Source organism: Hydractinia symbiolongicarpus, chromosome 7 (assembly GCF_029227915.1).
Source record: "Hydractinia symbiolongicarpus strain clone_291-10 chromosome 7, HSymV2.1, whole genome shotgun sequence".
Classification (NCBI taxonomy): Eukaryota; Metazoa; Cnidaria; class Hydrozoa; order Anthoathecata; family Hydractiniidae; genus Hydractinia; species Hydractinia symbiolongicarpus.
The window spans coordinates 21671595-21699312 of record NC_079881.1 but is presented as its reverse complement, the minus strand read 5'-3'; the positions used below and the strand labels follow the sequence as shown (position 1 = coordinate 21699312).

General features: G+C 48.8%; 52 non-coding genes across 52 annotated transcripts; all 52 read right to left on the bottom strand.

Moving 5' to 3' along the window:
- Positions 1-252: 252 nt before the first annotated feature.
- Positions 253-391, bottom strand: LOC130650317 (U4 spliceosomal RNA). The gene has a single exon (XR_008983710.1). It is a non-coding gene; the product is annotated as a U4 spliceosomal RNA (small nuclear RNA).
- Positions 392-786: 395 nt separating this feature from the next.
- LOC130650135 (U4 spliceosomal RNA) lies at positions 787-925 on the bottom strand. Its single transcript, XR_008983536.1, has one exon. It is a non-coding gene; the product is annotated as a U4 spliceosomal RNA (small nuclear RNA).
- Positions 926-1320: 395 nt separating this feature from the next.
- LOC130650316 (U4 spliceosomal RNA) lies at positions 1321-1459 on the bottom strand. Its single transcript, XR_008983709.1, has one exon. It is a non-coding gene; the product is annotated as a U4 spliceosomal RNA (small nuclear RNA).
- Positions 1460-1854: 395 nt separating this feature from the next.
- LOC130650079 (U4 spliceosomal RNA) lies at positions 1855-1993 on the bottom strand. Its single transcript, XR_008983482.1, has one exon. It is a non-coding gene; the product is annotated as a U4 spliceosomal RNA (small nuclear RNA).
- Positions 1994-2388: 395 nt separating this feature from the next.
- Positions 2389-2527, bottom strand: LOC130650044 (U4 spliceosomal RNA). Its single transcript, XR_008983449.1, has one exon. It is a non-coding gene; the product is annotated as a U4 spliceosomal RNA (small nuclear RNA).
- Positions 2528-2922: 395 nt separating this feature from the next.
- Positions 2923-3061, bottom strand: LOC130649969 (U4 spliceosomal RNA). The gene has a single exon (XR_008983379.1). It is a non-coding gene; the product is annotated as a U4 spliceosomal RNA (small nuclear RNA).
- Positions 3062-3456: 395 nt separating this feature from the next.
- Positions 3457-3595, bottom strand: LOC130650315 (U4 spliceosomal RNA). The gene has a single exon (XR_008983708.1). It is a non-coding gene; the product is annotated as a U4 spliceosomal RNA (small nuclear RNA).
- Positions 3596-3990: 395 nt separating this feature from the next.
- Positions 3991-4129, bottom strand: LOC130649975 (U4 spliceosomal RNA). Its single transcript, XR_008983385.1, has one exon. It is a non-coding gene; the product is annotated as a U4 spliceosomal RNA (small nuclear RNA).
- A 395-nt stretch (positions 4130-4524) lies between these two features.
- Positions 4525-4663, bottom strand: LOC130650313 (U4 spliceosomal RNA). The gene has a single exon (XR_008983706.1). It is a non-coding gene; the product is annotated as a U4 spliceosomal RNA (small nuclear RNA).
- A 395-nt stretch (positions 4664-5058) lies between these two features.
- On the bottom strand, positions 5059-5197 carry LOC130649828 (U4 spliceosomal RNA). The gene has a single exon (XR_008983245.1). It is a non-coding gene; the product is annotated as a U4 spliceosomal RNA (small nuclear RNA).
- A 395-nt stretch (positions 5198-5592) lies between these two features.
- On the bottom strand, positions 5593-5731 carry LOC130650311 (U4 spliceosomal RNA). The gene has a single exon (XR_008983705.1). It is a non-coding gene; the product is annotated as a U4 spliceosomal RNA (small nuclear RNA).
- Positions 5732-6125: 394 nt separating this feature from the next.
- On the bottom strand, positions 6126-6264 carry LOC130650310 (U4 spliceosomal RNA). Its single transcript, XR_008983704.1, has one exon. It is a non-coding gene; the product is annotated as a U4 spliceosomal RNA (small nuclear RNA).
- A 395-nt stretch (positions 6265-6659) lies between these two features.
- Positions 6660-6798, bottom strand: LOC130650309 (U4 spliceosomal RNA). Its single transcript, XR_008983703.1, has one exon. It is a non-coding gene; the product is annotated as a U4 spliceosomal RNA (small nuclear RNA).
- Positions 6799-7193: 395 nt separating this feature from the next.
- LOC130650047 (U4 spliceosomal RNA) lies at positions 7194-7332 on the bottom strand. The gene has a single exon (XR_008983452.1). It is a non-coding gene; the product is annotated as a U4 spliceosomal RNA (small nuclear RNA).
- Positions 7333-7727: 395 nt separating this feature from the next.
- LOC130650308 (U4 spliceosomal RNA) lies at positions 7728-7866 on the bottom strand. The gene has a single exon (XR_008983702.1). It is a non-coding gene; the product is annotated as a U4 spliceosomal RNA (small nuclear RNA).
- Positions 7867-8261: 395 nt separating this feature from the next.
- On the bottom strand, positions 8262-8400 carry LOC130650307 (U4 spliceosomal RNA). The gene has a single exon (XR_008983701.1). It is a non-coding gene; the product is annotated as a U4 spliceosomal RNA (small nuclear RNA).
- A 395-nt stretch (positions 8401-8795) lies between these two features.
- Positions 8796-8934, bottom strand: LOC130649996 (U4 spliceosomal RNA). Its single transcript, XR_008983404.1, has one exon. It is a non-coding gene; the product is annotated as a U4 spliceosomal RNA (small nuclear RNA).
- Positions 8935-9329: 395 nt separating this feature from the next.
- Positions 9330-9468, bottom strand: LOC130650305 (U4 spliceosomal RNA). The gene has a single exon (XR_008983700.1). It is a non-coding gene; the product is annotated as a U4 spliceosomal RNA (small nuclear RNA).
- Positions 9469-9863: 395 nt separating this feature from the next.
- Positions 9864-10002, bottom strand: LOC130650304 (U4 spliceosomal RNA). The gene has a single exon (XR_008983698.1). It is a non-coding gene; the product is annotated as a U4 spliceosomal RNA (small nuclear RNA).
- A 395-nt stretch (positions 10003-10397) lies between these two features.
- On the bottom strand, positions 10398-10536 carry LOC130650010 (U4 spliceosomal RNA). The gene has a single exon (XR_008983417.1). It is a non-coding gene; the product is annotated as a U4 spliceosomal RNA (small nuclear RNA).
- Positions 10537-10931: 395 nt separating this feature from the next.
- Positions 10932-11070, bottom strand: LOC130650303 (U4 spliceosomal RNA). Its single transcript, XR_008983697.1, has one exon. It is a non-coding gene; the product is annotated as a U4 spliceosomal RNA (small nuclear RNA).
- A 395-nt stretch (positions 11071-11465) lies between these two features.
- On the bottom strand, positions 11466-11604 carry LOC130650302 (U4 spliceosomal RNA). Its single transcript, XR_008983696.1, has one exon. It is a non-coding gene; the product is annotated as a U4 spliceosomal RNA (small nuclear RNA).
- A 395-nt stretch (positions 11605-11999) lies between these two features.
- LOC130649985 (U4 spliceosomal RNA) lies at positions 12000-12138 on the bottom strand. Its single transcript, XR_008983394.1, has one exon. It is a non-coding gene; the product is annotated as a U4 spliceosomal RNA (small nuclear RNA).
- A 395-nt stretch (positions 12139-12533) lies between these two features.
- Positions 12534-12672, bottom strand: LOC130650300 (U4 spliceosomal RNA). The gene has a single exon (XR_008983694.1). It is a non-coding gene; the product is annotated as a U4 spliceosomal RNA (small nuclear RNA).
- Positions 12673-13067: 395 nt separating this feature from the next.
- On the bottom strand, positions 13068-13206 carry LOC130650299 (U4 spliceosomal RNA). Its single transcript, XR_008983693.1, has one exon. It is a non-coding gene; the product is annotated as a U4 spliceosomal RNA (small nuclear RNA).
- A 395-nt stretch (positions 13207-13601) lies between these two features.
- Positions 13602-13740, bottom strand: LOC130650298 (U4 spliceosomal RNA). Its single transcript, XR_008983692.1, has one exon. It is a non-coding gene; the product is annotated as a U4 spliceosomal RNA (small nuclear RNA).
- Positions 13741-14135: 395 nt separating this feature from the next.
- Positions 14136-14274, bottom strand: LOC130650018 (U4 spliceosomal RNA). The gene has a single exon (XR_008983425.1). It is a non-coding gene; the product is annotated as a U4 spliceosomal RNA (small nuclear RNA).
- Positions 14275-14669: 395 nt separating this feature from the next.
- Positions 14670-14808, bottom strand: LOC130650297 (U4 spliceosomal RNA). The gene has a single exon (XR_008983691.1). It is a non-coding gene; the product is annotated as a U4 spliceosomal RNA (small nuclear RNA).
- Positions 14809-15203: 395 nt separating this feature from the next.
- On the bottom strand, positions 15204-15342 carry LOC130650296 (U4 spliceosomal RNA). The gene has a single exon (XR_008983690.1). It is a non-coding gene; the product is annotated as a U4 spliceosomal RNA (small nuclear RNA).
- Positions 15343-15737: 395 nt separating this feature from the next.
- Positions 15738-15876, bottom strand: LOC130650295 (U4 spliceosomal RNA). The gene has a single exon (XR_008983689.1). It is a non-coding gene; the product is annotated as a U4 spliceosomal RNA (small nuclear RNA).
- Positions 15877-16271: 395 nt separating this feature from the next.
- On the bottom strand, positions 16272-16410 carry LOC130650294 (U4 spliceosomal RNA). The gene has a single exon (XR_008983688.1). It is a non-coding gene; the product is annotated as a U4 spliceosomal RNA (small nuclear RNA).
- Positions 16411-16805: 395 nt separating this feature from the next.
- On the bottom strand, positions 16806-16944 carry LOC130650293 (U4 spliceosomal RNA). The gene has a single exon (XR_008983687.1). It is a non-coding gene; the product is annotated as a U4 spliceosomal RNA (small nuclear RNA).
- Positions 16945-17339: 395 nt separating this feature from the next.
- On the bottom strand, positions 17340-17478 carry LOC130649883 (U4 spliceosomal RNA). Its single transcript, XR_008983297.1, has one exon. It is a non-coding gene; the product is annotated as a U4 spliceosomal RNA (small nuclear RNA).
- A 395-nt stretch (positions 17479-17873) lies between these two features.
- On the bottom strand, positions 17874-18012 carry LOC130650051 (U4 spliceosomal RNA). The gene has a single exon (XR_008983456.1). It is a non-coding gene; the product is annotated as a U4 spliceosomal RNA (small nuclear RNA).
- Positions 18013-18407: 395 nt separating this feature from the next.
- Positions 18408-18546, bottom strand: LOC130650292 (U4 spliceosomal RNA). The gene has a single exon (XR_008983686.1). It is a non-coding gene; the product is annotated as a U4 spliceosomal RNA (small nuclear RNA).
- Positions 18547-18940: 394 nt separating this feature from the next.
- Positions 18941-19079, bottom strand: LOC130650039 (U4 spliceosomal RNA). The gene has a single exon (XR_008983445.1). It is a non-coding gene; the product is annotated as a U4 spliceosomal RNA (small nuclear RNA).
- Positions 19080-19474: 395 nt separating this feature from the next.
- Positions 19475-19613, bottom strand: LOC130650291 (U4 spliceosomal RNA). Its single transcript, XR_008983685.1, has one exon. It is a non-coding gene; the product is annotated as a U4 spliceosomal RNA (small nuclear RNA).
- A 395-nt stretch (positions 19614-20008) lies between these two features.
- LOC130650053 (U4 spliceosomal RNA) lies at positions 20009-20147 on the bottom strand. Its single transcript, XR_008983458.1, has one exon. It is a non-coding gene; the product is annotated as a U4 spliceosomal RNA (small nuclear RNA).
- Positions 20148-20542: 395 nt separating this feature from the next.
- LOC130650288 (U4 spliceosomal RNA) lies at positions 20543-20681 on the bottom strand. Its single transcript, XR_008983683.1, has one exon. It is a non-coding gene; the product is annotated as a U4 spliceosomal RNA (small nuclear RNA).
- Positions 20682-21076: 395 nt separating this feature from the next.
- Positions 21077-21215, bottom strand: LOC130650287 (U4 spliceosomal RNA). Its single transcript, XR_008983682.1, has one exon. It is a non-coding gene; the product is annotated as a U4 spliceosomal RNA (small nuclear RNA).
- Positions 21216-21610: 395 nt separating this feature from the next.
- Positions 21611-21749, bottom strand: LOC130650035 (U4 spliceosomal RNA). Its single transcript, XR_008983441.1, has one exon. It is a non-coding gene; the product is annotated as a U4 spliceosomal RNA (small nuclear RNA).
- Positions 21750-22144: 395 nt separating this feature from the next.
- Positions 22145-22283, bottom strand: LOC130650286 (U4 spliceosomal RNA). Its single transcript, XR_008983681.1, has one exon. It is a non-coding gene; the product is annotated as a U4 spliceosomal RNA (small nuclear RNA).
- Positions 22284-22678: 395 nt separating this feature from the next.
- Positions 22679-22817, bottom strand: LOC130650285 (U4 spliceosomal RNA). Its single transcript, XR_008983680.1, has one exon. It is a non-coding gene; the product is annotated as a U4 spliceosomal RNA (small nuclear RNA).
- Positions 22818-23212: 395 nt separating this feature from the next.
- LOC130650284 (U4 spliceosomal RNA) lies at positions 23213-23351 on the bottom strand. Its single transcript, XR_008983679.1, has one exon. It is a non-coding gene; the product is annotated as a U4 spliceosomal RNA (small nuclear RNA).
- A 395-nt stretch (positions 23352-23746) lies between these two features.
- LOC130650282 (U4 spliceosomal RNA) lies at positions 23747-23885 on the bottom strand. Its single transcript, XR_008983677.1, has one exon. It is a non-coding gene; the product is annotated as a U4 spliceosomal RNA (small nuclear RNA).
- A 395-nt stretch (positions 23886-24280) lies between these two features.
- LOC130649968 (U4 spliceosomal RNA) lies at positions 24281-24419 on the bottom strand. The gene has a single exon (XR_008983378.1). It is a non-coding gene; the product is annotated as a U4 spliceosomal RNA (small nuclear RNA).
- Positions 24420-24814: 395 nt separating this feature from the next.
- On the bottom strand, positions 24815-24953 carry LOC130650034 (U4 spliceosomal RNA). The gene has a single exon (XR_008983440.1). It is a non-coding gene; the product is annotated as a U4 spliceosomal RNA (small nuclear RNA).
- A 395-nt stretch (positions 24954-25348) lies between these two features.
- On the bottom strand, positions 25349-25487 carry LOC130650281 (U4 spliceosomal RNA). The gene has a single exon (XR_008983676.1). It is a non-coding gene; the product is annotated as a U4 spliceosomal RNA (small nuclear RNA).
- Positions 25488-25882: 395 nt separating this feature from the next.
- LOC130650280 (U4 spliceosomal RNA) lies at positions 25883-26021 on the bottom strand. Its single transcript, XR_008983675.1, has one exon. It is a non-coding gene; the product is annotated as a U4 spliceosomal RNA (small nuclear RNA).
- Positions 26022-26416: 395 nt separating this feature from the next.
- Positions 26417-26555, bottom strand: LOC130650279 (U4 spliceosomal RNA). The gene has a single exon (XR_008983674.1). It is a non-coding gene; the product is annotated as a U4 spliceosomal RNA (small nuclear RNA).
- Positions 26556-26950: 395 nt separating this feature from the next.
- LOC130650278 (U4 spliceosomal RNA) lies at positions 26951-27089 on the bottom strand. Its single transcript, XR_008983673.1, has one exon. It is a non-coding gene; the product is annotated as a U4 spliceosomal RNA (small nuclear RNA).
- A 395-nt stretch (positions 27090-27484) lies between these two features.
- LOC130650002 (U4 spliceosomal RNA) lies at positions 27485-27623 on the bottom strand. Its single transcript, XR_008983410.1, has one exon. It is a non-coding gene; the product is annotated as a U4 spliceosomal RNA (small nuclear RNA).
- Positions 27624-27718: the final 95 nt, after the last annotated feature.

Sequence of the window (27718 nt, the reverse complement as noted above, 5' to 3'; positions counted from 1 at the left end):
TTGTCGTCGTGAGAGTAAGGGCCAGTGCCGCAACGAGCGCTTTGTCTCCACCACTGATTCGCCATTTACACCTAGAATGCCCACCGTCTGCGGAAGTGACCAGTTGCGTTGAAAAGAGGCGATGCATAATGTGTCCTGCTTTACACGAAAGGGTTCTTCTCCATCCGGAAGCGAGCAAACAAGAATTTTTGCGCTTTTCTTGCATTCGACGCAGTCTTCGTGAGCTCAGCAGATTTCTATTTTTAGGCATGGTCCCAGTGGGAACCTCCAAATATTGCAACGCCGGCGATGTTTCACGCCGTCATGCGGGATATTGGGAAAAGTTTTCAATTAGCAATCACCACGCCTCGGTTAAACCTCATTGGCTATGGTAATGCCACTGCGCAAAGCTAAGCCAACAAGAGCGGCAACCATCGCGTGCTTCTTTAACGTTATCGATTGCTTGTGGTTACGGCATTTTGGTCCCCATCTCGCCTTTCCCTTGTGCCACTTAAACAGTTTTCATATTCATAGCCGAACTAAGACAAGTGTCCGTTGTCGTCGTGAGAGTAAGGGTCAGTGCCGCAACGAGCGCTTTGTCTCCACCACTGATTCGCCATTTACACCTAGAATGCCCACCGTCTGCGGAAGTGACCAGTTGCGTTGAAAAGAGGCGATGCATAATGTGTCCTGCTTTACACGAAAGGGTTCTTCTCCATCCGGAAGCGAGCAAACAAGAATTTTTGCGCTTTTCTTGCATTCGACGCAGTCTTCGTGAGCTCAGCAGATTTCTATTTTTAGGCATGGTCCCAGTGGGAACCTCCAAATATTGCAACGCCGGCGATGTTTCACGCCGTCATGCGGGATATTGGGAAAAGTTTTCAATTAGCAATGACCACGCCTCGGTTAAACCTCATTGGCTATGGTAATGCCACTGCGCAAAGCTAAGCCAACAAGAGCGGCAACCATCGCGTGCTTCTTTAACGTTATCGATTGCTTGTGGTTACGGCATTTTGGTCCCCATCTCGCCTTTCCCTTGTGCCACTTAAACAGTTTTCATATTCATAGCCGAACTAAGACAAGTGTCCGTTGTCGTCGTGAGAGTAAGGGCCAGTGCCGCAACGAGCGCTTTGTCTCCACCACTGATTCGCCATTTACACCTAGAATGCCCACCGTCTGCGGAAGTGACCAGTTGCGTTGAAAAGAGGCGATGCATAATGTGTCCTGCTTTACACGAAAGGGTTCTTCTCCATCCGGAAGCGAGCAAACAAGAATTTTTGCGCTTTTCTTGCATTCGACGCAGTCTTCGTGAGCTCAGCAGATTTCTATTTTTAGGCATGGTCCCAGTGGGAACCTCCAAATATTGCAACGCCGGCGATGTTTCACGCCGTCATGCGGGATATTGGGAAAAGTTTTCAATTAGCAATCACCACGCCTCGGTTAAACCTCATTGGCTATGGTAATGCCACTGCGCAAAGCTAAGCCAACAAGAGCGGCAACCATCGCGTGCTTCTTTAACGTTATCGATTGCTTGTGGTTACGGCATTTTGGTCCCCATCTCGCCTTTCCCTTGTGCCACTTAAACAGTTTTCATATTCATAGCCGAACTAAGACAAGTGTCCGTTGTCGTCGTGAGAGTAAGGGCCAGTGCCGCAACGAGCGCTTTGTCTCCACCACTGATTCGCCATTTACACCTAGAATGCCCACCGTCTGCGGAAGTGACCAGTTGCGTTGAAAAGAGGCGATGCATAATGTGTCCTGCTTTACACGAAAGGGTTCTTCTCCATCCGGAAGCGAGCAAACAAGAATTTTTGCGCTTTTCTTGCATTCGACGCAGTCTTCGTGAGCTCAGCAGATTTCTATTTTTAGGCATGGTCCCAGTGGGAACCTCCAAATTATTCAACGCCGGCGATGTTTCACGCCGTCATGCGGGATATTGGGAAAAGTTTTCAATTAGCAATCACCACGCCTCGGTTAAACCTCATTGGCTATGGTAATGCCACTGCGCAAAGCTAACCCAGCAAGAACGGCAACCATCGCGTGCTTCTTTAACGTTATCGATTGCTTGTGGTTACGGCATTTTGGTCCCCATCTCGCCTTTCCCTTGTGCCACTTAAACAGTTTTCATATTCATAGCCGAACTAAGACAAGTGTCCGTTGTCGTCGTGAGAGTAAGGGCCAGTGCCGCAACGAGCGCTTTGTCTCCACCACTGATTCGCCATTTACACCTAGAATGCCCACCGTCTGCGGAAGTGACCAGTTGCGTTGAAAAGAGGCGATGCATAATGTGTCCTGCTTTACACGAAAGGGTTCTTCTCCATCCGGAAGCGAGCAAACAAGAATTTTTGCGCTTTTCCTGCATTCGACGCAGTCTTCGTGAGCTCAGCAGACTTCTATTTTTAGGCATGGTCCCAGTGAGAACCTCCAAATATTACAACGCCGGCGATGTTTCACGCCGTTATGCGGGATATTGGGAAAAGTTTTCAATTAGCAATCACCACGCCTCGGTTAAACCTCATTGGCTATGGTAATGCCACTGCGCAAAGCTAACCCAACAAGAACGGCAACCATCGCGTGCTTCTTTAACGTTATCGATTGCTTGTGGTTACGGCATTTTGGTCCCCATCTCGCCTTTCCCTTGTGCCACTTAAACAGTTTTCATATTCATAGCCGAACTAAGACAAGTGTCCGTTGTCGTCGTGAGAGTAAGGGCCAGTGCCGCAACGAGCGCTTTGTCTCCACCACTGATTCGCCATTTACACCTAGAATGCCCACCGTCTGCGGAAGTGACCAGTTGCGTTGAAAAGAGGCGATGCATAATGTGTCCTGCTTTACACGAAAGGGTTCTTCTCCATCCGGAATCGAGCAAACAAGAATTTTTGCGCTTTTCTTGCATTCGACGCAGTCTTCGTGAGCTCAGCAGATTTCTATTTTTAGGCATGGTCCCAGTGGGAACCTCCAAATATTGCAACGCCGGCGATGTTTCACGCCGTCATGCGGGATATTGGGAAAAGTTTTCAATTAGCAATCACCACGCCTTGGTTAAACCTCATTGGCTATGGTAATGCCACTGCGCAAAGCTAACCCAACAAGAACGGCAACCATCGCGTGCTTCTTTAACGTTATCGATTGCTTGTGGTTACGGCATTTTGGTCCCCATCTCGCCTTTCCCTTGTGCCACTTAAACAGTTTTCATATTCATAGCCGAACTAAGACAAGTGTCCGTTGTCGTCGTGAGAGTAAGGGCCAGTGCCGCAACGAGCGCTTTGTCTCCACCACTGATTCGCCATTTACACCTAGAATGCCCACCGTCTGCGGAAGTGACCAGTTGCGTTGAAAAGAGGCGATGCATAATGTGTCCTGCTTTACACGAAAGGGTTCTTCTCCATCCGGAAGCGAGCAAACAAGAATTTTTGCGCTTTTCTTGCATTCGACGCAGTCTTCGTGAGCTCAGCAGATTTCTATTTTTAGGCATGGTCCCAGTGGGAACCTCCAAATATTGCAACGCCGGCGATGTTTCACGCCGTCATGCGGGATATTGGGAAAAGTTTTCAATTAGCAATCACCACGCCTCGGTTAAACCTCATTGGCTATGGTAATGCCACTGCGCAAAGCTAAGCCAACAAGAGCGGCAACCATCGCGTGCTTCTTTAACGTTATCGATTGCTTGTGGTTACGGCATTTTGGTCCCCATCTCGCCTTTCCCTTGTGCCACTTAAACAGTTTTCATATTCATAGCCGAACTAAGACAAGTGTCCGTTGTCGTCGTGAGAGTAAGGGCCAGTGCCGCAACGAGCGCTTTGTCTCCACCACTGATTCGCCATTTACACCTAGAATGCCCACCGTCTGCGGAAGTGACCAGTTGCGTTGAAAAGAGGCGATGCATAATGTGTCCTGCTTTACACGAAAGGGTTCTTCTCCATCCGGAAGCGAGCAAACAAGAATTTTTGCGCTTTTCCTGCATTCGACGCAGTCTTCGTGAGCTCAGCAGATTTCTATTTTTAGGCATGGTCCCAGTGAGAACCTCCAAATATTACAACGCCGGCGATGTTTCACGCCGTCATGCGGGATATTGGGAAAAGTTTTCAATTAGCAATGACCACGCCTCGGTTAAACCTCATTGGCTATGGTAATGCCACTGCGCAAAGCTAACCCAACAAGAACGGCAACCATCGCGTGCTTCTTTAACGTTATCGATTGCTTGTGGTTACGGCATTTTGGTCCCCATCTCGCCTTTCCCTTGTGCCACTTAAACAGTTTTCATATTCATAGCCGAACTAAGACAAGTGTCCGTTGTCGTCGTGAGAGTAAGGGCCAGTGCCGCAACGAGCGCTTTGTCTCCACCACTGATTCGCCATTTACACCTAGAATGCCCACCGTCTGCGGAAGTGACCAGTTGCGTTGAAAAGAAGCGATGCATAATGTGTCCTGCTTTACACGAAAGGGTTCTTCTCCATCCGGAAGCGAGCAAACAAGAATTTTTGCGCTTTTCTTGCATTCGACGCAGTCTTCGTGAGCTCAGCAGATTTCTATTTTTAGGCATGGTCCCAGTGGGAACCTCCAAATATTGCAACGCCGGCGATGTTTCACGCCGTCATGCGGGATATTGGGAAAAGTTTTCAATTAGCAATCACCACGCCTCGGTTAAACCTCATTGGCTATGGTAATGCCACTGCGCAAAGCTAACCCAACAAGAACGGCAACCATCGCGTGCTTCTTTAACGTTATCGATTGCTTGTGGTTACGGCATTTTGGTCCCCATCTCGCCTTTCCCTTGTGCCACTTAAACAGTTTTCATATTCATAGCCGAACTAAGACAAGTGTCCGTTGTCGTCGTGAGAGTAAGGGCCAGTGCCGCAACGAGCGCTTTGTCTCCACCACTGATTCGCCATTTACACCTAGAATGCCCACCGTCTGCGGAAGTGACCAGTTGCGTTGAAAAGAGGCGATGCATAATGTGTCCTGCTTTACACGAAAGGGTTCTTCTCCATCCGGAAGCGAGCAAACAAGAATTTTTGCGCTTTTCTTGCATTCGACGCAGTCTTCGTGAGCTCAGCAGATTTCTATTTTTAGGCATGGTCCCAGTGGGAACCTCCAAATATTGCAACGCCGGCGATGTTTCACGCCGTCATGCGGGCTATTGGGAAAAGTTTTCAATTAGCAATCACCACGCCTCGGTTAAACCTCATTGGCTATGGTAATGCCACTGCGCAAAGCTAAGCCAACAAGAGCGGCAACCATCGCGTGCTTCTTTAACGTTATCGATTGCTTGTGGTTACGGCATTTTGGTCCCCATCTCGCCTTTCCCTTGTGCCACTTAAACAGTTTTCATATTCATAGCCGAACTAAGACAAGTGTCCGTTGTCGTCGTGAGAGTAAGGGCCAGTGCCGCAACGAGCGCTTTGTCTCCACCACTGATTCGCCATTTACACCTAGAATGCCCACCGTCTGCGGAAGTGACCAGTTGCGTTGAAAAGAGGCGATGCATAATGTGTCCTGCTTTACACGAAAGGGTTCTTTTCCATTCGGAAGCGAGCAAACAAGAATTTTTGCGCTTTTCTTGCATTCGACGCAGTCTTCGTGAGCTCAGCAGATTTCTATTTTTAGGCATGGTCCCAGTGGGAACCTCCAAATATTGCAACGCCGGCGATGTTTCACGCCGTCATGCGGGATATTGGGAAAAGTTTTCAATTAGCAATCACCACGCCTCGGTTAAACCTCATTGGCTATGGTAATGCCACTGCGCAAAGCTAAGCCAACAAGAGCGGCAACCATCGCGTGCTTCTTTAACGTTATCGATTGCTTGTGGTTACGGCATTTTGGTCCCCATCTCGCCTTTCCCTTGTGCCACTTAAACAGTTTTCATATTCATAGCCGAACTAAGACAAGTGTCCGTTGTCGTCGTGAGAGTAAGGGCCAGTGCCGCAACGAGCGCTTTGTCTCCACCACTGATTCGCCATTTACACCTAGAATGCCCACCGTCTGCGGAAGTGACCAGTTGCGTTGAAAAGAGGCGATGCATAATGTGTCCTGCTTTACACGAAAGGGTTTTCTCCATCCGGAAGCGAGCAAACAAGAATTTTTGCGCCTTTCTTGCATTCGACGCAGTCTTCGTGAGCTCAGCAGATTTCTATTTTTAGGCATGGTCCCAGTGGGAACCTCCAAATATTGCAACGCCGGCGATGTTTCACGCCGTCATGCGGGATATTGGGAAAAGTTTTCAATTAGCAATCACCACGCCTCGGTTAAACCTCATTGGCTATGGTAATGCCACTGCGCAAAGCTAAGCCAACAAGAGCGGCAACCATCGCGTGCTTCTTTAACGTTATCGATTGCTTGTGGTTACGGCATTTTGGTCCCCATCTCGCCTTTCCCTTGTGCCACTTAAACAGTTTTCATATTCATAGCCGAACTAAGACAAGTGTCCGTTGTCGTCGTGAGAGTAAGGGCCAGTGCCGCAACGAGCGCTTTGTCTCCACCACTGATTCGCCATTTACACCTAGAATGCCCACCGTCTGCGGAAGTGACCAGTTGCGTTCAAAAGAGGCGATGCATAATGTGTCCTGCTTTACACGAAAGGGTTCTTCTCCATCTGGAAGCGAGCAAACAAGAATTTTTGCGCTTTTCTTGCATTCGACGCAGTCTTCGTGAGCTCAGCAGATTTCTATTTTTAGGCATGGTCCCAGTGGGAACCTCCAAATATTGCAACGCCGGCGATGTTTCACGCCGTCATGCGGGATATTGGGAAAAGTTTTCAATTAGCAATCACCACGCCTCGGTTAAACCTCATTGGCTATGGTAATGCCACTGCGCAAAGCTAACCCAACAAGAACGGCAACCATCGCGTGCTTCTTTAACGTTATCGATTGCTTGTGGTTACGGCATTTTGGTCCCCATCTCGCCTTTCCCTTGTGCCACTTAAACAGTTTTCATATTCATAGCCGAACTAAGACAAGTGTCCGTTGTCGTCGTGAGAGAAAGGGCCAGTGCCGCAACGAGCGCTTTGTCTCCACCACTGATTCGCCATTTACACCTAGAATGCCCACCTTCTGCGGAAGTGACCAGTTGCGTTGAAAAGAGGCGATGCATAATGTGTCCTGCTTTACACGAAAGGGTTCTTCTCCATCCGGAAGCGAGCAAACAAGAATTTTTGCGCTTTTCCTGCATTCGACGCAGTCTTCGTGAGCTCAGCAGATTTCTATTTTTAGGCATGGTCCCAGTGAGAACCTCCAAATATTACAACGCCGGCGATGTTTCACGCCGTCATGCGGGATATTGGAAAAAGGTTTCAATTAGCAATCACCACGCCTCGGTTAAACCTCATTGGCTATGGTAATGCCACTGCGCAAAGCTAACCCAACAAGAACGGCAACCATCGCGTGCTTCTTTAACGTTATCGATTGCTTGTGGTTACGGCATTTTGGTCCCCATCTCGCCTTTCCCTTGTGCCACTTAAACAGTTTTCATATTCATAGCCGAACTAAGACAAGTGTCCGTTGTCGTCGTGAGAGTAAGGGCCAGTGCCGCAACGAGCGCTTTGTCTCCACCACTGATTCGCCATTTACACCTAGAATGCCCACCGTCTGCGGAAGTGACCAGTTGCGTTGAAAAGAGGCGATGCATAATGTGTCCTGCTTTACACGAAAGGGTTCTTCTCCATCCGGAATCGAGCAAACAAGAATTTTTGCGCTTTTCTTGCATTCGACGCAGTCTTCGTGAGCTCAGCAGATTTCTATTTTTAGGCATGGTCCCAGTGGGAACCTCCAAATATTGCAACGCCGGCGATGTTTCACGCCGTCATGCGGGATATTGGGAAAAGTTTTCAATTAGCAATCACCACGCCTCGGTTAAACCTCATTGGCTATGGTAATGCCACTGCGCAAAGCTAACCCAACAAGAACGGCAACCATCGCGTGCTTCTTTAACGTTATCGATTGCTTGTGGTTACGGCATTTTGGTCCCCATCTCGCCTTTCCCTTGTGCCACTTAAACAGTTTTCATATTCATAGCCGAACTAAGACAAGTGTCCGTTGTCGTCGTGAGAGTAAGGGCCAGTGCCGCAACGAGCGCTTTGTCTCCACCACTGATTCGCCATTTACACCTAGAATGCCCACCGTCTGCGGAAGTGACCAGTTGCGTTGAAAAGAGGCGATGCATAATGTGTCCTGCTTTACACGAAAGGGTTCTTCTCCATCCGGAAGCGAGCAAACAAGAATTTTTGCGCTTTTCTTGCATTCGACGCAGTCTTCGTGAGCTCAGCAGATTTCTATTTTTAGGCATGGTCCCAGTGGGAACCTCCAAATATTGCAACGCCGGCGATGTTTCACGCCGTCATGCGGGATATTGGGAAAAGTTTTCAATTAGCAATCACCACGCCTCGGTTAAACCTCATTGGCTATGGTAATGCCACTGCGCAAAGCTAAGCCAACAAGAGCGGCAACCATCGCGTGCTTCTTTAACGTTATCGATTGCTTGTGGTTACGGCATTTTGGTCCCCATCTCGCCTTTCCCTTGTGCCACTTAAACAGTTTTCATATTCATAGCCGAACTAAGACAAGTGTCCGTTGTCGTCGTGAGAGTAAGGGCCAGTGCCGCAACGAGCGCTTTGTCTCCACCACTGATTCGCCATTTACACCTAGAATGCCCACCGTCTGCGGAAGTGACCAGTTGCGTTGAAAAGAGGCGATGCATAATGTGTCCTGCTTTACACGAAAGAGTTCTTCTCCATCCGGAAGCGAGCAAACAAGAATTTTTGCGCTTTTCTTGCATTCGACGCAGTCTTCGTGAGCTCAGCAGATTTCTATTTTTAGGCATGGTCCCAGTGGGAACCTCCAAATATTGCAACGCCGGCGATGTTTCACGCCGTCATGCGGGATATTGGGAAAAGTTTTCCATTAGCAATCACCACGCCTCGGTTAAACCTCATTGGCTATGGTAATACCACTGCGCAAAGCTAAGCCAACAAGAGCGGCAACCATCGCGTGCTTCTTTAACGTTATCGATTGCTTGTGGTTACGGCATTTTGGTCCCCATCTCGCCTTTCCCTTGTGCCACTTAAACAGTTTTCATATTCATAGCCGAACTAAGACAAGTGTCCGTTGTCGTCGTGAGAGTAAGGGCCAGTGCCGCAACGAGCGCTTTGTCTCCACCACTGATTCGCCATTTACACCTAGAATGCCCACCGTCTGCGGAAGTGACCAGTTGCGTTGAAAAGAGGCGATGCATAATGTGTCCTGCTTTACACGAAAGGGTTCTTCTCCATCCGGAAGCGAGCAAACAAGAATTTTTGCGCTTTTCTTGCATTCGACGCAGTCTTCGTGAGCTCAGCAGATTTCTATTTTTAGGCATGGTCCCAGTGGGAACCTCCAAATATTGCAACGCCGGCGATGTTTCACGCCGTCATGCGGGATATTGGGAAAAGTTTTCAATTAGCAATCACCACGCCTCGGTTAAACCTCATTGGCTATGGTAATGCCACTGCGCAAAGCTAAGCCAACAAGAGCGGCAACCATCGCGTGCTTCTTTAACGTTATCGATTGCTTGTGGTTACGGCATTTTGGTCCCCATCTCGCCTTTCCCTTGTGCCACTTAAACAGTTTTCATATTCATAGCCGAACTAAGACAAGTGTCCGTTGTCGTCGTGAGAGTAAGGGCCAGTGCCGCAACGAGCGCTTTGTCTCCACCACTGATTCGCCATTTACACCTAGAATGCCCACCGTCTGCGGAAGTGACCAGTTGCGTTGAAAAGAGGCGATGCATAATGTGTCCTGCTTTACACGAAAGGGTTCTTCTCCATCCGGAAGCGAGCAAACAAGAATTTTTGCGCTTTTCTTGCATTCGACGCAGTCTTCGTGAGCTCAGCAGATTTCTATTTTTAGGCATGGTCCCAGTGGGAACCTCCAAATATTGCAACGCCGGCGATGTTTCACGCCGTCATGCGGGATATTGGGAAAAGTTTTCAATTAGCAATCACCACGCCTCGGTTAAACCTCATTGGCTATGGTAATGCCACTGCGCAAAGCTAAGCCAACAAGAGCGGCAACCATCGCGTGCTTCTTTAACGTTATCGATTGCTTGTGGTTACGGCATTTTGGTCCCCATCTCGCCTTTCCCTTGTGCCACTTAAACAGTTTTCATATTCATAGCCGAACTAAGACAAGTGTCCGTTGTCGTCGTGAGAGTAAGGGCCAGTGCCGCAACGAGCGCTTTGTCTCCACCACTGATTCGCCATTTACACCTAGAATGCCCACCGTCTGCGGAAGTGACCAGTTGCGTTGAAAAGAGGCGATGCATAATGTGTCCTGCTTTACACGAAAGGGTTCTTCTCCATCCGGAAGCGAGCAAACAAGAATTTTTGCGCTTTTCTTGCATTCGACGCAGTCTTCGTGAGCTCAGCAGATTTCTATTTTTAGGCATGGTCCCAGTGGGAACCTCCAAATATTGCAACGCCGGCGATGTTTCACGCCGTCATGCGGGATATTGGGAAAAGTTTTCAATTAGCAATCACCACGCCTCGGTTAAACCTCATTGGCTATGTTAATGCCACTGCGCAAAGCTAAGCCAACAAGAGCGGCAACCATCGCGTGCTTCTTTAACGTTATCGATTGCTTGTGGTTACGGCATTTTGGTCCCCATCTCGCCTTTCCCTTGTGCCACTTAAACAGTTTTCATATTCATAGCCGAACTAAGACAAGTGTCCGTTGTCGTCGTGAGAGTAAGGGCCAGTGCCGCAACGAGCGCTTTGTCTCCACCACTGATTCGCCATTTACACCTAGAATGCCCACCGTCTGCGGAAGTGACCAGTTGCGTTGAAAAGAGGCGATGCATAATGTGTCCTGCTTTACACGAAAGGGTTCTTCTCCATCCGGAAGCGAGCAAACAAGAATTTTTGCGCTTTTCTTGCATTCGACGCAGTCTTCGTGAGCTCAGCAGATTTCTATTTTTAGGCATGGTCCCAGTGGGAACCTCCAAATATTGCAACGCCGGCGATGTTTCACGCCGTCATGCGGGATATTGGGAAAAGTTTTCAATTAGCAATCACCACGCCTCGGTTAAACCTCATTGGCTATGGTAATGCCACTGCGCAAAGCTAAGCCAACAAGAGCGGCAACCATCGCGTGCTTCTTTAACGTTATCGATTGCTTGTGGTTACGGCATTTTGGTCCCCATCTCGCCTTTCCCTTGTGCCACTTAAACAGTTTTCATATTCATAGCCGAACTAAGACAAGTGTCCGTTGTCGTCGTGAGAGTAAGGGCCAGTGCCGCAACGAGCGCTTTGTCTCCACCACTGATTCGCCATTTACACCTAGAATGCCCACCGTCTGCGGAAGTGACCAGTTGCGTTGAAAAGAGGCGATGCATAATGTGTCCTGCTTTACACGAAAGGGTTCTTCTCCATCCGGAAGCGAGCAAACAAGAATTTTTGCGCTTTTCTTGCATTCGACGCAGTCTTCGTGAGCTCAGCAGATTTCTATTTTTAGGCATGGTCCCAGTGGGAACCTCCAAATATTGCAACGCCGGCGATGTTTCACGCCGTCATGCGGGATATTGGGAAAAGTTTTCAATTAGCAATCACCACGCCTCGGTTAAACCTCATTGGCTATGGTAATGCCACTGCGCAAAGCTAACCCAACAAGAACGGCAACCATCGCGTGCTTCTTTAACGTTATCGATTGCTTGTGGTTACGGCATTTTGGTCCCCATCTCGCCTTTCCCTTGTGCCACTTAAACAGTTTTCATATTCATAGCCGAACTAAGACAAGTGTCCGTTGTCGTCGTGAGAGTAAGGGCCAGTGCCGCAACGAGCGCTTTGTCTCCACCACTGATTCGCCATTTACACCTAGAATGCCCACCGTCTGCGGAAGTGACCAGTTGCGTTGAAAAGAGGCGATGCATAATGTGTCCTGCTTTACACGAAAGGGTTCTTCTCCATCCGGAAGCGAGCAAACAAGAATTTTTGCGCTTTTCCTGCATTCGACGCAGTCTTCGTGAGCTCAGCAGATTTCTATTTTTAGGCATGGTCCCAGTGAGAACCTCCAAATATTACAACGCCGGCGATGTTTCACGCCGTCATGCGGGATATTGGGAAAAGTTTTCAATTAGCAATCACCACGCCTCGGTTAAACCTCATTGGCTATGGTAATGCCACTGCGCAAAGCTAACCCAACAAGAACGGCAACCATCGCGTGCTTTTTTAACGTTATCGATTGCTTGTGGTTACGGCATTTTGGTCCCCATCTCGCCTTTCCCTTGTGCCACTTAAACAGTTTTCATATTCATAGCCGAACTAAGACAAGTGTCCGTTGTCGTCGTGAGAGTAAGGGCCAGTGCCGCAACGAGCGCTTTGTCTCCACCACTGATTCGCCATTTACACCTAGAATGCCCACCGTCTGCGGAAGTGACCAGTTGCGTTGAAAAGAGGCGATGCATAATGTGTCCTGCTTTACACGAAAGGGTTCTTCTCCATCCGGAAGCGAGCAAACAAGAATTTTTGCGCTTTTCTTGCATTCGACGCAGTCTTCGTGAGCTCAGCAGATTTCTATTTTTAGGCATGGTCCCAGTGGGAACCTCCAAATATTGCAACGCCGGCGATGTTTCACGCCGTCATGCGGGATATTGGGAAAAGTTTTCAATTAGCAATCACCACGCCTCGGTTAAACCTCATTGGCTATGGTAATGCCACTGCGCAAAGCTAAGCCAACAAGAGCGGCAACCATCGCGTGCTTCTTTAACGTTATCGATTGCTTGTGGTTACGGCATTTTGGTCCCCATCTCGCCTTTCCCTTGTGCCACTTAAACAGTTTTCATATTCATAGCCGAACTAACACAAGTGTCCGTTGTCGTCGTGAGAGTAAGGGCCAGTGCCGCAACGAGCGCTTTGTCTCCACCACTGATTCGCCATTTACACCTAGAATGCCCACCGTCTGCGGAAGTGACCAGTTGCGTTGAAAAGAGGCGATGCATAATGTGTCCTGCTTTACACGAAAGGGTTCTTCTCCATCCGGAAGCGAGCAAACAAGAATTTTTGCGCTTTTCTTGCATTCGACGCAGTCTTCGTGAGCTCAGCAGATTTCTATTTTTAGGCATGGTCCCAGTGGGAACCTCCAAATATTGCAACGCCGGCGATGTTTCACGCCGTCATGCGGGATATTGGGAAAAGTTTTCAATTAGCAATCACCACGCCTCGGTTAAACCTCATTGGCTATGGTAATGCCACTGCGCAAAGCTAAGCCAACAAGAGCGGCAACCATCGCGTGCTTCTTTAACGTTATCGATTGCTTGTGGTTACGGCATTTTGGTCCCCATCTCGCCTTTCCCTTGTGCCACTTAAACAGTTTTCATATTCATAGCCGAACTAAGACAAGTGTCCGTTGTCGTCGTGAGAGTAAGGGCCAGTGCCGCAACGAGCGCTTTGTCTCCACCACTGATTCGCCATTTACACCTAGAATGCCCACCGTCTGCGGAAGTGACCAGTTGCGTTGAAAAGAGGCGATGCATAATGTGTCCTGCTTTACACGAAAGGGTTCTTCTCCATCCGGAAGCGAGCAAACAAGAATTTTTGCGCTTTTCTTGCATTCGACGCAGTCTTCGTGAGCTCAGCAGATTTCTATTTTTAGGCATGGTCCCAGTGGGAACCTCCAAATATTGCAACGCCGGCGATGTTTCACGCCGTCATGCGGGATATTGGGAAAAGTTTTCAATTAGCAATCACCACGCCTCGGTTAAACCTCATTGGCTATGGTAATGCCACTGCGCAAAGCTAAGCCAACAAGAGCGGCAACCATCGCGTGCTTCTTTAACGTTATCGATTGCTTGTGGTTACGGCATTTTGGTCCCCATCTCGCCTTTCCCTTGTGCCACTTAAACAGTTTTCATATTCATAGCCGAACTAAGACAAGTGTCCGTTGTCGTCGTGAGAGTAAGGGCCAGTGCCGCAACGAGCGCTTTGTCTCCACCACTGATTCGCCATTTACACCTAGAATGCCCACCGTCTGCGGAAGTGACCAGTTGCGTTGAAAAGAGGCGATGCATAATGTGTCCTGCTTTACACGAAAGGGTTCTTCTCCATCCGGAAGCGAGCAAACAAGAATTTTTGCGCTTTTCTTGCATTCGACGCAGTCTTCGTGAGCTCAGCAGATTTCTATTTTTAGGCATGGTCCAAGTGGGAACCTCCAAATATTGCAACGCCAGCGATGTTTCACGCCGTCATGCGGGATATTGGGAAAAGTTTTCAATTAGCAATCACCACGCCTCGGTTAAACCTCATTGGCTATGGTAATGCCACTGCGCAAAGCTAACCCAACAAGAGCGGCAACCATCGCGTGCTTCTTTAACGTTATCGATTGCTTGTGGTTACGGCATTTTGGTCCCCATCTCGCCTTTCCCTTGTGCCACTTAAACAGTTTTCATATTCATAGCCGAACTAAGACAAGTGTCCGTTGTCGTCGTGAGAGTAAGGGCCAGTGCCGCAACGAGCGCTTTGTCTCCACCACTGATTCGCCATTTACACCTAGAATGCCCACCGTCTGCGGAAGCGACCAGTTGCGTTGAAAAGAGGCGATACATAATGTGTCCTGCTTTACATGAAAGGGTTCTTCTCCATCCGGAAGCGAGCAAACAAGAATTTTTGCGCTTTTCTTGCATTCGACGCAGTCTTCGTGAGCTCAGCAGATTTCTATTTTTAGGCATGGTCCCAGTGGGAACCTCCAAATATTGCAACGCCGGCGATGTTTCACGCCGTCATGCGGGATATTGGGAAAAGTTTTCAATTAGCAATCACCACGCCTCGGTTAAACCTCATTGGCTATGGTAATGCCACTGCGCAAAGCTAAGCCAACAAGAGCGGCAACCATCGCGTGCTTCTTTAACGTTATCGATTGCTTGTGGTTACGGCATTTTGGTCCCCATCTCGCCTTTCCCTTGTGCCACTTAAACAGTTTTCATATTCATAGCCGAACTAAGACAAGTGTCCGTTGTCGTCGTGAGAGTAAGGGCCAGTGCCGCAACGAGCGCTTTGTCTCCACCACTGATTCGCCATTTACACCTAGAATGCCCACCGTCTGCGGAAGTGACCAGTTGCGTTGAAAAGAGGCGATGCATAATGTGTCCTGCTTTACACGAAAGGGTTCTTCTCCATCCGGAAGCGAGCAAACAAGAATTTTTGCGCTTTTCTTGCATTCGACGCAGTCTTCGTGAGCTCAGCAGATTTCTATTTTTAGGCATGGTCCCAGTGGGAACCTCCAAATATTGCAACGCCGGCGATGTTTCACGCCGTCATGCGGGATATTGGGAAAAGTTTTCAATTAGCAATCACCACGCCTCGGTTAAACCTCATTGGCTATGGTAATGCCACTGCGCAAAGCTAACCCAACAAGAGCGGCAACCATCGTGTGCTTCTTTAACGTTATCGATTGCTTGTGGTTACGGCATTTTGGTCCCCATCTCGCCTTTCCCTTGTGCCACTTAAACAGTTTTCATATTCATAGCCGAACTAAGACAAGTGTCCGTTGTCGTCGTGACAGTAAGGGCCAGTGCCGCAACGAGCGCTTTGTCTCCACCACTGATTCGCCATTTACACCTAGAATGCCCACCGTCTGCGGAAGTGACCAGTTGCGTTGAAAAGAGGCGATGCATAATGTGTCCTGCTTTACACGAAAGGGTTCTTCTCCATCCGGAAGCGAGCAAACAAGAATTTTTGCGCTTTTCTTGCATTCGACGCAGTCTTCGTGAGCTCAGCAGATTTCTATTTTTAGGCATGGTCCCAGTGGGAACCTCCAAATATTGCAACGCCGGCGATGTTTCACGCCGTCATGCGGGATATTGGGAAAAGTTTTCAATTAGCAATCACCACGCCTCGGTTAAACCTCATTGGCTATGGTAATGCCACTGCGCAAAGCTAAGCCAACAAGAGCGGCAACCATCGCGTGCTTCTTTAACGTTATCGATTGCTTGTGGTTACGGCATTTTGGTCCCCATCTCGCCTTTCCCTTGTGCCACTTAAACAGTTTTCATATTCATAGCCGAACTAAGACAAGTGTCCGTTGTCGTCGTGAGAGTAAGGGCCAGTGCCGCAACGAGCGCTTTGTCTCCACCACTGATTCGCCATTTACACCTAGAATGCCCACCGTCTGCGGAAGTGACCAGTTGCGTTGAAAAGAGGCGATGCATAATGTGTCCTGCTTTACACGAAAGGGTTCTTCTCCATCCGGAAGCGAGCAAACAAGAATTTTTGCGCTTTTCTTGCATTCGACGCAGTCTTCGTGAGCTCAGCAGATTTCTATTTTTAGGCATGGTCCCAGTGGGAACCTCCAAATATTGCAACGCCGGCGATGTTTCACGCCGTCATGCGGGATATTGGGAAAAGTTTTCAATTAGCAATCACCACGCCTCGGTTAAACCTCATTGGCTATGGTAATGCCACTGCGCAAAGCTAAGCCAACAAGAGCGGCAACCATCGCGTGCTTCTTTAACGTTATCGATTGCTTGTGGTTACGGCATTTTGGTCCCCATCTCGCCTTTCCCTTGTGCCACTTAAACAGTTTTCATATTCATAGCCGAACTAAGACAAGTGTCCGTTGTCGTCGTGAGAGTAAGGGCCAGTGCCGCAACGAGCGCTTTGTCTCCACCACTGATTCGCCATTTACACCTAGAATGCCCACCGTCTGCGGAAGTGACCAGTTGCGTTGAAAAGAGGCGATGCATAATGTGTCCTGCTTTACACGAAAGGGTTCTTCTCCATCCGGAAGCGAGCAAACAAGAATTTTTGCGCTTTTCTTGCATTCGACGCAGTCTTCGTGAGCTCAGCAGATTTCTATTTTTAGGCATGGTCCCAGTGGGAACCTCCAAATATTGCAACGCCGGCGATGTTTCACGCCGTCATGCGGGATATTGGGAAAAGTTTTCAATTAGCAATCACCACGCCTCGGTTAAACCTCATTGGCTATGGTAATGCCACTGCGCAAAGCTAAGCCAACAAGAGCGGCAACCATCGCGTGCTTCTTTAACGTTATCGATTGCTTGTGGTTACGGCATTTTGGTCCCCATCTCGCCTTTCCCTTGTGCCACTTAAACAGTTTTCATATTCATAGCCGAACTAAGACAAGTGTCCGTTGTCGTCGTGAGAGTAAGGGCCAGTGCCGCAACGAGCGCTTTGTCTCCACCACTGATTCGCCATTTACACCTAGAATGCCCACCGTCTGCGGAAGTGACCAGTTGCGTTGAAAAGAGGCGATGCATAATGTGTCCTGCTTTACACGAAAGGGTTCTTCTCCATCCGGAAGCGAGCAAACAAGAATTTTTGCGCTTTTCTTGCATTCGACGCAGTCTTCGTGAGCGCAGCAGATTTCTATTTTTAGGCATGGTCCCAGTGAGAACCTCCAAATATTGCAACGCCGGCGATGTTTCACGCCGTCATGCGGGATATTGGGAAAAGTTTTCAATTAGCAATCACCACGCCTCGGTTAAACCTCATTGGCTATGGTAATGCCACTGCGCAAAGCTAACCCAACAAGAACGGCAACCATTGCGTGCTTCTTTAACGTTATCGATTGCTTGTGGTTACGGCATTTTGGTCCCCATCTCGCCTTTCCCTTGTGCCACTTAAACAGTTTTCATATTCATAGCCGAACTAAGACAAGTGTCCGTTGTCGTCGTGAGAGTAAGGGCCAGTGCCGCAACGAGCGCTTTGTCTCCACCACTGATTCGCCATTTACACCTAGAATGCCCACCGTCTGCGGAAGTGACCAGTTGCGTTGAAAAGAGGCGATGCATAATGTGTCCTGCTTTACACGAAAGGGTTCTTCTCCATCCGGAAGCGAGCAAACAAGAATTTTTGCGCTTTTCTTGCATTCGACGCAGTCTTCGTGAGCTCAGCAGATTTCTATTTTTAGGCATGGTCCCAGTGGGAACCTCCAAATATTGCAACGCCGGCGATGTTTCACGCCGTCATGCGGGATATTGGGAAACGTTTTCAATTAGCAATCACCACGCCTTGGTTAAACCTCATTGGCTATGGTAATGCCACTGCGCAAAGCTAAGCCAACAAGAGCGGCAACCATCGCGTGCTTCTTTAACGTTATCGATTGCTTGTGGTTACGGCATTTTGGTCCCCATCTCGCCTTTCCCTTGTGCCACTTAAACAGTTTTCATATTCATAGCCGAACTAAGACAAGTGTCCGTTGTCGTCGTGAGAGTAAGGGCCAGTGCCGCAACGAGCGCTTTGTCTCCACCACTGATTCGCCATTTACACCTAGAATGCCCACCGTCTGCGGAAGTGACCAGTTGCGTTGAAAAGAGGCGATGCATAATGTGTCCTGCTTTACACGAAAGGGTTCTTCTCCATCCGGAAGCGAGCAAACAAGAATTTTTGCGCTTTTCTTGCATTCGACGCAGTCTTCGTGAGCTCAGCAGATTTCTATTTTTAGGCATGGTCCCAGTGGGAACCTCCAAATATTGCAACGCCGGCGATGTTTCACGCCGTCATGCGGGATATTGGGAAAAGTTTTCAATTAGCAATCACCACGCCTCGGTTAAACCTCATTGGCTATGGTAATGCCACTGCGCAAAGCTAACCCAACAAGAACGGCAACCATCGCGTGCTTCTTTAACGTTATCGATTGCTTGTGGTTACGGCATTTTGGTCCCCATCTCGCCTTTCCCTTGTGCCCTTAAACAGTTTTCATATTCATAGCCGAACTAAGACAAGTGTCCGTTGTCGTCGTGAGAGTAAGGGCCAGTGCCGCAACGAGCGCTTTGTCTCCACCACTGATTCGCCATTTACACCTAGAATGCCCACCGTCTGCGGAAGTGACCAGTTGCGTTGAAAAGAGGCGATGCATAATGTGTCCTGCTTTACACGAAAGGGTTCTTCTCCATCCGGAAGCGAGCAAACAAGAATTTTTGCGCTTTTCTTGCATTCGACGCAGTCTTCGTGAGCTCAGCAGATTTCTATTTTTAGGCATGGTCCCAGTGGGAACCTCCAAATATTGCAACGCCGGCGATGTTTCACGCCGTCATGCGGGATATTGGGAAAGGTTTTCAATTAGCAATCACCACGCCTTGGTTAAACCTCATTGGCTATGGTAATGCCACTGCGCAAAGCTAAGCCAACAAGAGCGGCAACCATCGCGTGCTTCTTTAACGTTATCGATTGCTTGTGGTTACGGCATTTTGGTCCCCATCTCGCCTTTCCCTTGTGCCACTTAAACAGTTTTCATATTCATAGCCGAACTAAGACAAGTGTCCGTTGTCGTCGTGAGAGTAAGGGCCAGTGCCGCAACGAGCGCTTTGTCTCCACCACTGATTCGCCATTTACACCTAGAATGCCCACCGTCTGCGGAAGTGACCAGTTGCGTTGAAAAGAGGCGATGCATAATGTGTCCTGCTTTACACGAAAGGGTTCTTCTCCATCCGGAAGCGAGCAAACAAGAATTTTTGCGCTTTTCTTGCATTCGACGCAGTCTTCGTGAGCTCAGCAGATTTCTATTTTTAGGCATGGTCCCAGTGGGAACCTCCAAATATTGCAACGCCGGCGATGTTTCACGCCGTCATGCGGGATATTGGGAAAAGTTTTCAATTAGCAATCACCACGCCTCGGTTAAACCTCATTGGCTATGGTAATGCCACTGCGCAAAGCTAAGCCAACAAGAGCGGCAACCATCGCGTGCTTCTTTAACGTTATCGATTGCTTGTGGTTACGGCATTTTGGTCCCCATCTCGCCTTTCCCTTGTGCCACTTAAACAGTTTTCATATTCATAGCCGAACTAAGACAAGTGTCCGTTGTCGTCGTGAGAGTAAGGGCCAGTGCCGCAACGAGCGCTTTGTCTCCACCACTGATTCGCCATTTACACCTAGAATGCCCACCGTCTGCGGAAGTGACCAGTTGCGTTGAAAAGAGGCGATGCATAATGTGTCCTGCTTTACACGAAAGGGTTCTTCTCCATCCGGAAGCGAGCAAACAAGAATTTTTGCGCTTTTCTTGCATTCGACGCAGTCTTCGTGAGCTCAGCAGATTTCTATTTTTAGGCATGGTCCCAGTGGGAACCTCCAAATATTGCAACGCCGGCGATGTTTCACGCCGTCATGCGGGATATTGGGAAAAGTTTTCAATTAGCAATCACCACGCCTCGCTTAAACCTCATTGGCTATGGTAATGCCACTGCGCAAAGCTAAGCCAACAAGAGCGGCAACCATCGCGTGCTTCTTTAACGTTATCGATTGCTTGTGGTTACGGCATTTTGGTCCCCATCTCGCCTTTCCCTTGTGCCACTTAAACAGTTTTCATATTCATAGCCGAACTAAGACAAGTGTCCGTTGTCGTCGTGAGAGTAAGGGCCAGTGCCGCAACGAGCGCTTTGTCTCCACCACTGATTCGCCATTTACACCTAGAATGCCCACCGTCTGCGGAAGTGACCAGTTGCGTTGAAAAGAGGCGATGCATAATGTGTCCTGCTTTACACGAAAGGGTTCTTCTCCATCCGGAAGCGAGCAAACAAGAATTTTTGCGCTTTTCTTGCATTCGACGCAGTCTTCGTGAGCTCAGCAGATTTCTATTTTTAGGCATGGTCCCAGTGGGAACCTCCAAATATTGCAACGCCGGCGATGTTTCACGCCGTCATGCGGGATATTGGGAAAAGTTTTCAATTAGCAATCACCACGCCTCGGTTAAACCTCATTGGCTATGGTAATGCCACTGCGCAAAGCTAACCCAACAAGAGCGGCAACCATCGCGTGCTTCTTTAACGTTATCGATTGCTTGTGGTTACGGCATTTTGGTCCCCATCTCGCCTTTCCCTTGTGCCACTTAAACAGTTTTCATATTCATAGCCGAACTAAGACAAGTGTCCGTTGTCGTCGTGAGAGTAAGGGCCAGTGCCGCAACGAGCGCTTTGTCTCCACCACTGATTCGCCATTTACACCTAGAATGCCCACCGTCTGCGGAAGTGACCAGTTGCGTTGAAAAGAGGCGATGCATAATGTGTCCTGCTTTACACGAAAGGGTTCTTCTCCATCCGGAAGCGAGCAAACAAGAATTTTTGCGCTTTTCTTGCATTCGACGCAGTCTTCGTGAGCTCAGCAGATTTCTATTTTTAGGCATGGTCCCAGTGGGAACCTCCAAATATTGCAACGCCGGCGATGTTTCACGCCGTCATGCGGGATATTGGGAAAAGTTTTCAATTAGCAATCACCACGCCTCGGTTAAACCTCATTGGCTATGGTAATGCCACTGCGCAAAGCTAAGCCAACAAGAGCGGCAACCATCGCGTGCTTCTTTAACGTTATCGATTGCTTGTGGTTACGGCATTTTGGTCCCCATCTCGCCTTTCCCTTGTGCCACTTAAACAGTTTTCATATTCATAGCCGAACTAAGACAAGTGTCCGTTGTCGTCGTGAGAGTAAGGGCCAGTGCCGCAACGAGCGCTTTGTCTCCACCACTGATTCGCCATTTACACCTAGAATGCCCACCGTCTGCGGAAGTGACCAGTTGCGTTGAAAAGAGGCGATGCATAATGTGTCCTGCTTTACACGAAAGGGTTCTTCTCCATCCGGAAGCGAGCAAACAAGAATTTTTGCGCTTTTCTTGCATTCGACGCAGTCTTCGTGAGCTCAGCAGATTTCTATTTTTAGGCATGGTCCAAGTGGGAACCTCCAAATATTGCAACGCCAGCGATGTCTCACGCCGTCATGCGGGATATTGGGAAAAGTTTTCAATTAGCAATCACCACGCCTCGGTTAAACCTCATTGGCTATGGTAATGCCACTGCGCAAAGCTAACCCAACAAGAGCGGCAACCATCGCGTGCTTCTTTAACGTTATCGATTGCTTGTGGTTACGGCATTTTGGTCCCCATCTCGCCTTTCCCTTGTGCCACTTAAACAGTTTTCATATTCATAGCCGAACTAAGACAAGTGTCCGTTGTCGTCGTGAGAGTAAGGGCCAGTGCCGCAACGAGCGCTTTGTCTCCACCACTGATTCGCCATTTACACCTAGAATGCCCACCGTCTGCGGAAGCGACCAGTTGCGTTGAAAAGAGGCGATGCATAATGTGTCCTGCTTTACACGAAAGGGTTCTTCTCCATCCGGAAGCGAGCAAACAAGAATTTTTGCGCTTTTCTTGCATTCGACGCAGTCTTCGTGAGCTCAGCAGATTTCTATTTTTAGGCATGGTCCCAGTGGGAACCTCCAAATATTGCAACGCCGGCGATGTTTCACGCCGTCATGCGGGATATTGGGAAAAGTTTTCAATTAGCAATCACCACGCCTCGGTTAAACCTCATTGGCTATGGTAATGCCACTGCGCAAAGCTAAGCCAACAAGAGCGGCAACCATCGCGTGCTTCTTTAACGTTATCGATTGCTTGTGGTTACGGCATTTTGGTCCCCATCTCGCCTTTCCCTTGTGCCACTTAAACAGTTTTCATATTCATAGCCGAACTAAGACAAGTGTCCGTTGTCGTCGTGAGAGTAAGGGCCAGTGCCGCAACGAGCGCTTTGTCTCCACCACTGATTCGCCATTTACACCTAGAATGCCCACCGTCTGCGGAAGTGACCAGTTGCGTTGAAAAGAGGCGATGCATAATGTGTCCTGCTTTACACGAAAGGGTTCTTCTCCATCCGGAAGCGAGCAAACAAGAATTTTTGCGCTTTTCTTGCATTCGACGCAGTCTTCGTGAGCTCAGCAGATTTCTATTTTTAGGCATGGTCCCAGTGGGAACCTCCAAATATTGCAACGCCGGCGATGTTTCACGCCGTCATGCGGGATATTGGGAAAAGTTTTCAATTAGCAATCACCACGCCTCGGTTAAACCTCATTGGCTATGGTAATGCCACTGCGCAAAGCTAAGCCAACAAGAGCGGCAACCATCGCGTGCTTCTTTAACGTTATCGAATGCTTGTGGTTACGGCATTTTGGTCCCCATCTCGCCTTTCCCTTGTGCCACTTAAACAGTTTTCATATTCATAGCCGAACTAAGACAAGTGTCCGTTGTCGTCGTGAGAGTAAGGGCCAGTGCCGCAACGAGCGCTTTGTCTCCACCACTGATTCGCCATTTACACCTAGAATGCCCACCGTCTGCGGAAGTGACCAGTTGCGTTGAAAAGAGGCGGTGCATAATGTGTCCTGCTTTACACGAAAGGGTTCTTCTCCATCCGGAAGCGAGCAAACAAGAATTTTTGCGCTTTTCTTGCATTCGACGCAGTCTTCGTGAGCTCAGCAGATTTCTATTTTTAGGCATGGTCCCAGTGGGAACCTCCAAATATTGCAACGCCGGCGATGTTTCACGCCGTCATGCGGGATATTGGGAAAAGTTTTCAATTAGCAATCACCACGCCTCGGTTAAACCTCATTGGCTATGGTAATGCCACTGCGCAAAGCTAACCCAACAAGAGCGGCAACCATCGCGTGCTTCTTTAACGTTATCGATTGCTTGTGGTTACGGCATTTTGGTCCCCATCTCGCCTTTCCCTTGTGCCACTTAAACAGTTTTCATATTCATAGCCGAACTAAGACAAGTGTCCGTTGTCGTCGTGAGAGTAAGGGCCAGTGCCGCAACGAGCGCTTTGTCTCCACCACTGATTCGCCATTTACACCTAGAATGCCCACCGTCTGCGGAAGTGACCAGTTGCGTTGAAAAGAGGCGATGCATAATGTGTCCTGCTTTACACGAAAGGGTTCTTCTCCATCCGGAAGCGAGCAAACAAGAATTTTTGCGCTTTTCTTGCATTCGACGCAGTCTTCGTGAGCTCAGCAGATTTCTATTTTTAGGCATGGTCCCAGTGGGAACCTCCAAATATTGCAACGCCGGCGATGTTTCACGCCGTCATGCGGGATATTGGGAAAAGTTTTCAATTAGCAATCACCACGCCTCGGTTAAACCTCATTGGCTATGGTAATGCCACTGCGCAAAGCTAAGCCAACAAGAGCGGCAACCATCGCGTGCTTCTTTAACGTTATCGATTGCTTGTGGTTACGGCATTTTGGTCCCCATCTCGCCTTTCCCTTGTGCCACTTAAACAGTTTTCATATTCATAGCCGAACTAAGACAAGTGTCCGTTGTCGTCGTGAGAGTAAGGGCCAGTGCCGCAACGAGCGCTTTGTCTCCACCACTGATTCGCCATTTACACCTAGAATGCCCACCGTCTGCGGAAGTGACCAGTTGCGTTGAAAAGAGGCGATGCATAATGTGTCCTGCTTTACACGAAAGGGTTCTTCTCCATCCGGAAGCGAGCAAACAAGAATTTTTGCGCTTTTCTTGCATTCGACGCAGTCTTCGTGAGCTCAGCAGATTTCTATTTTTAGGCATGGTCCCAGTGGGAACCTCCAAATATTGCAACGCCGGCGATGTTTCACGCCGTCATGCGGGATATTGGGAAAAGTTTTCAATTAGCAATCACCACGCCTTGGTTAAACCTCATTGGCTATGGTAATGCCACTGCGCAAAGCTAAGCCAACAAGAGCGGCAACCATCGCGTGCTTCTTTAACGTTATCGATTGCTTGTGGTTACGGCATTTTGGTCCCCATCTCGCCTTTCCCTTGTGCCACTTAAACAGTTTTCATATTCATAGCCGAACTAAGACAAGTGTCCGTTGTCGTCGTGAGAGTAAGGGCCAGTGCCGCAACGAGCGCTTTGTCTCCACCACTGATTCGCCATTTACACCTAGAATGCCCACCGTCTGCGGAAGTGACCAGTTGCGTTGAAAAGAGGCGATGCATAATGTGTCCTGCTTTACACGAAAGGGTTCTTCTCCATCCGGAAGCGAGCAAACAAGAATTTTTGCGCTTTTCTTGCATTCGACGCAGTCTTCGTGAGCTCAGCAGATTTCTATTTTTAGGCATGGTCCAAGTGGGAACCTCCAAATATTGCAACGCCAGCGATGTCTCACGCCGTCATGCGGGATATTGGGAAAAGTTTTCAATTAGCAATCACCACGCCTCGGTTAAACCTCATTGGCTATGGTAATGCCACTGCGCAAAGCTAACCCAACAAGAGCGGCAACCATCGCGTGCTTCTTTAACGTTATCGATTGCTTGTGGTTACGGCATTTTGGTCCCCATCTCGCCTTTCCCTTGTGCCACTTAAACAGTTTTCATATTCATAGCCGAACTAAGACAAGTGTCCGTTGTCGTCGTGAGAGTAAGGGCCAGTGCCGCAACGAGCGCTTTGTCTCCACCACTGATTCGCCATTTACACCTAGAATGCCCACCGTCTGCGGAAGCGACCAGTTGCGTTGAAAAGAGGCGATGCATAATGTGTCCTGCTTTACACGAAAGGGTTCTTCTCCATCCGGAAGCGAGCAAACAAGAATTTTTGCGCTTTTCTTGCATTCGACGCAGTCTTCGTGAGCTCAGCAGATTTCTATTTTTAGGCATGGTCCCAGTGGGAACCTCCAAATATTGCAACGCCGGCGATGTTTCACGCCGTCATGCGGGATATTGGGAAAAGTTTTCAATTAGCAATCACCACGCCTCGGTTAAACCTCATTGGCTATGGTAATGCCACTGCGCAAAGCTAAGCCAACAAGAGCGGCAACCATCGCGTGCTTCTTTAACGTTATCGATTGCTTGTGGTTACGGCATTTTGGTCCCCATCTCGCCTTTCCCTTGTGCCACTTAAACAGTTTTCATATTCATAGCCGAACTAAGACAAGTGTCCGTTGTCGTCGTGAGAGTAAGGGCCAGTGCCGCAACGAGCGCTTTGTCTCCACCACTGATTCGCCATTTACACCTAGAATGCCCACCGTCTGCGGAAGTGACCAGTTGCGTTGAAAAGAGGCGATGCATAATGTGTCCTGCTTTACACGAAAGGGTTCTTCTCCATCCGGAAGCGAGCAAACAAGAATTTTTGCGCTTTTCTTGCATTCGACGCAGTCTTCGTGAGCTCAGCAGATTTCTATTTTTAGGCATGGTCCCAGTGGGAACCTCCAAATATTGCAACGCCGGCGATGTTTCACGCCGTCATGCGGGATATTGGGAAAAGTTTTCAATTAGCAATCACCACGCCTCGGTTAAACCTCATTGGCTATGGTAATGCCACTGCGCAAAGCTAACCCAACAAGAACGGCAACCATCGCGTGCTTCTTTAACGTTATCGATTGCTTGTGGTTACGGCATTTTGGTTCCCATCTCGCCTTTCCCTTGTGCCACTTAAACAGTTTTCATATTCATAGCCGAACTAAGACAAGTGTCCGTTGTCGTCGTGAGAGTAAGGGCCAGTGCCGCAACGAGCGCTTTGTCTCCACCACTGATTCGCCATTTACACCTAGAATGCCCACCGTCTGCGGAAGTGACCAGTTGCGTTGAAAAGAGGCGATGCATAATGTGTCCTGCTTTACACGAAAGGGTTCTTCTCCATCCGGAAGCGAGCAAACAAGAATTTTTGCGCTTTTCTTGCATTCGACGCAGTCTTCGTGAGCTCAGCAGATTTCTATTTATAGGCATGGTCCCAGTGGGAACCTCCAAATATTGCAACGCCGGCGATGTTTCACGCCGTCATGCGGGATATTGGGAAAAGTTTTCAATTAGCAATCACCACGCCTCGGTTAAACCTCATTGGCTATGGTAATGCCACTGCGCAAAGCTAAGCCAACAAGAGCGGCAACCATCGCGTGCTTCTTTAACGTTATCGATTGCTTGTGGTTACGGCATTTTGGTCCCCATCTCGCCTTTCCCTTGTGCCACTTAAACAGTTTTCATATTCATAGCCGAACTAAGACAAGTGTCCGTTGTCGTCGTGAGAGTAAGGGCCAGTGCCGCAACGAGCGCTTTGTCTCCACCACTGATTCGCCATTTACACCTAGAATGCCCACCGTCTGCGGAAGTGACCAGTTGCGTTGAAAAGAGGCGATGCATAATGTGTCCTGCTTTACACGAAAGGGTTCTTCTCCATCCGGAAGCGAGCAAACAAGAATTTTTGCGCTTTTCTTGCATTCGACGCAGTCTTCGTGAGCTCAGCAGATTTCTATTTTTAGGCATGGTCCCAGTGGGAACCTCCAAATATTGCAACGCCGGCGATGTTTCACGCCGTCATGCGGGATATTGGGAAAAGTTTTCAATTAGCAATCACCACGCCTCGGTTAAACCTCATTGGCTATGGTAATGCCACTGCGCAAAGCTAAGCCAACAAGAGCGGCAACCATCGCGTGCTTCTTTAACGTTATCGATTGCTTGTGGTTACGGCATTTTGGTCCCCATCTCGCCTTTCCCTTGTGCCACTTAAACAGTTTTCATATTCATAGCCGAACTAAGACAAGTGTCCGTTGTCGTCGTGAGAGTAAGGGCCAGTGCCGCAACGAGCGCTTTGTCTCCACCACTGATTCGCCATTTACACCTAGAATGCCCACCGTCTGCGGAAGTGACTAGTTGCGTTGAAAAGAGGCGATGCATAATGTGTCCTGCTTTACACGAAAGGGTTCTTCTCCATCCGGAAGCGAGCAAACAAGAATTTTTGCGCTTTTCTTGCATTCGACGCAGTCTTCGTGAGCTCAGCAGATTTCTATTTTTAGGCATGGTCCCAGTGGGAACCTCCAAATATTGCAACGCCGGCGATGTTTCACGCCGTCATGCGGGATATTGGGAAAAGTTTTCAATTAGCAATCACCACGCCTCCGTTAAACCTCATTGGCTATGGTAATGCCACTGCGCAAAGCTAAGCCAACAAGAGCGGCAACCATCGCGTGCTTCTTTAACGTTATCGATTGCTTGTGGTTACGGCATTTTGGTCCCCATCTCGCCTTTCCCTTGTG